The sequence below is a fragment of the Ictalurus punctatus genome, chromosome 5 (genome assembly GCF_001660625.3).
Source record: "Ictalurus punctatus breed USDA103 chromosome 5, Coco_2.0, whole genome shotgun sequence".
Classification (NCBI taxonomy): domain Eukaryota; kingdom Metazoa; phylum Chordata; class Actinopteri; order Siluriformes; family Ictaluridae; genus Ictalurus; species Ictalurus punctatus.
Window position 1 is genome coordinate 1,109,555 of NC_030420.2, and position 2,500 is coordinate 1,112,054.

General features: G+C 46.8%; 1 protein-coding gene across 4 annotated transcripts in view; it reads right to left on the minus strand.

Moving 5' to 3' along the window:
* Positions 1-2,500, minus strand: part of si:ch73-138n13.1 (calponin homology domain-containing protein DDB_G0272472) — a 48,289-nt gene that overhangs the window by 39,830 nt on the left and 5,959 nt on the right. The window contains exon 1 of one of the 4 annotated variants that reach the window (XM_053680037.1): positions 585-1,512. The exons of the other annotated variants lie outside the window; for them this stretch is intronic. The gene's annotated coding sequence lies outside the window, so the exon portion shown is untranslated. Of the gene's footprint in view, positions 1-584; positions 1,513-2,500 lie in introns of those variants that run through there. 4 annotated transcript variants of the gene reach the window in all.

The window sequence follows — 2,500 nt, forward strand, 5'->3', positions numbered from 1 at the left end:
TAAGTAATGAGGCATCCAGGCAAGTCACAAAGTAAACGTGTACAAAGTCAAAGAGTCTCTCTCAGATTCAAAGAGTCAAAGAGTCTCAGATTCAAAGAGTCAAAGAGTCTCAGATTCAAAGAGTCAAAGAGTCTCAGATTCAAAGAGTCAAAGAGTCTCAGATTCAAAGAGTCTCGGATTCAAAGAGTCTCAGAGTCAAAGAGTCTCAGAGTCAAAGAGTCTCAGAGTCAAAGAGTCTCAGAGTCAAAGAGTCAGAGTCAGAGTCAAAGAGTCTCAGAGTCAAAGAGTCTCAGAGTCAAAGAGTCTCAGAGTCAAAGAGTCTCAGAGTCAAAGAGTCTCAGAGTCAAAGAGTCTCAGAGTCAAAGAGTCTCAGAGTCAAAGAGTCTCAGAGTCAAAGATTCAAAGAGTCAAATGTTAGAGTCAAAGAGTCTCAGAGTCACAGGTTACAGAGTAAGAAAGCAGACAGGTAAGTCATAAAATAATGGAGTAGACTGTCCAGTTACAAAGTTCACACACACACACACACACACACACACACACACACACACGAGGCAAGTAACTACAGAGGAAAGTCACGATGTCACCTGCCAGTCAGGTCTCAGTAACCGTGGCGACGGTCACTAGCGACCACATGCAGGAGAATCCGCCGGTTGAACTTCTCCTTGTTATAATGTCTGTTTCTGTAGAAGTAATGAATCACTGCCGAATCACACACTGAACTTCACTCGCACAATAAAAACCTGTCGCAATGCCGTGTGAACGCGTCACCTTTATCAGCGTGTGTTAAACACGGAGCCGGCACTCCTCACCTGAAGGAGCAGCGTGTTGGACCGGAGCCAGCGGCGGACAGGCGAGGGTTAACACGAATCCGAGCCGCTTCACTTTAAAACACCTGAAACTGTGTGTCAACTTCACCTGCGCACGCAGTCACAAAGGTTTACGGTCATCCTTCACCGCCACGCTCTGCGATTCCGTCAGGACTTGACAATCCGATCCGGTCCGATCCACAATCCCACGCCACACCCTGTTTTCTGACTCATGAGCAGATGTTTCTCCTGCACCAGTCTACAACTTGCATTACTGAGGCGTGTGGAATCAACCCCAGACTTCATCGAGTTTGCTGTCGCTAGGATTCGTTCTGTTTCGTCTCTCCGGTGTTCTGCCCTTTCCCCTTCTGTTCTCCATTTCACTGTCTGACTACGCTTACACGATCAGCAATCACGGACCTTATTCTGAAGAAGACGTATTACATTCCGATTACGGTGTTTACATGAGTCACTTTTAGAAAACTCCTCTCACGTTCCTGTTTTACGTGTTACAGAACATAGACGGATTAACGTCGCACGTCATCACGTCCCCGCGCCACGCCGTCCGACGTCCCTCCAGAGTTTCACGCATCGACATACAGTTGGTCTTCGTTACGGAACCGTATAGTTTTATTTTTGTTACGAAAGCTTCGAGTGCGGTTAATTATCTGTCGTGCTGTACGTGCTAACAGACGAGCGCTTGAAGCCGTGGGCCGCGTCCCAAACCGCGTACTCACCGTCTACAGAGTAGCCGAGATACATGTATCATATAGCATATAAGCACGCGGTTTGGGACGCGGCCGCGCTCTCTCGTTTGCCGCTAAACGGTCGAGCGCTGCCGTGTGTGATCGTGTCCTGTCGCACGATGCGGTGAGAACTCTCACACGACTGAAACAGGAATACTCCACACGTCTTAATTCCACGTGTGTTTACTTCGAGTGTGACTTCAATCGGATTAAGGTCGTCACTAATCTGTGTTTACACGCGAGTTTCTTAATCAGAGTCTCGTCTTAATCGGGTTCACGGCGCTGATTACTGGGAATGAATTCAGGAAGCACAGAAACAAGCAACATACACGATATTAAATGATCTGAAAACGGTAATAAATACCCGAGCCAAGTAAATAAATAAATAAACAAACAAACAAACAGACAGATTAATTTCTCGAGTATCTAACTGATACAGCAGGTTACGTAACTACAGTAAATAAAGTAACTACGAAAGAAAGTAATACAAAAACAATAAGTGAGTAAATAAACAAACACGAAGCTAGTTATTAAGTGTAAGAGTGATTAACTAGATACGCGAGTAACTAATAAAGCCGTTAAGGAGACGATCACGTGACTATCAGTGAACGAGTAACTGCGCAGAAAAGCCGGTGATTAACTACTACAGCGAGTTACCACGCTGGCTTACCTCACGTTACGATGTCTCTAAGAGCTTTATATTAACACGGTCAGTCGCTACGGTTTCCATAGTAACAGCTCATTCGCAGGGACGTGCGCGGCGGACGCGTCGCGTGAGCGGATTAAGAAGCGCGTGTAATCGGTGACGTTTACCGGAAAGAGGAACGTGCAGGTGTAAGGCTCACGGAAGGAGTCTCCAGTGTCAGAGGTACAACGGCGGCATTAAGACGTCTGCAGGACAGAGGAGTTCACGCTGCTTTGTGGAACACGTGGAACGAGCTGCGGCTG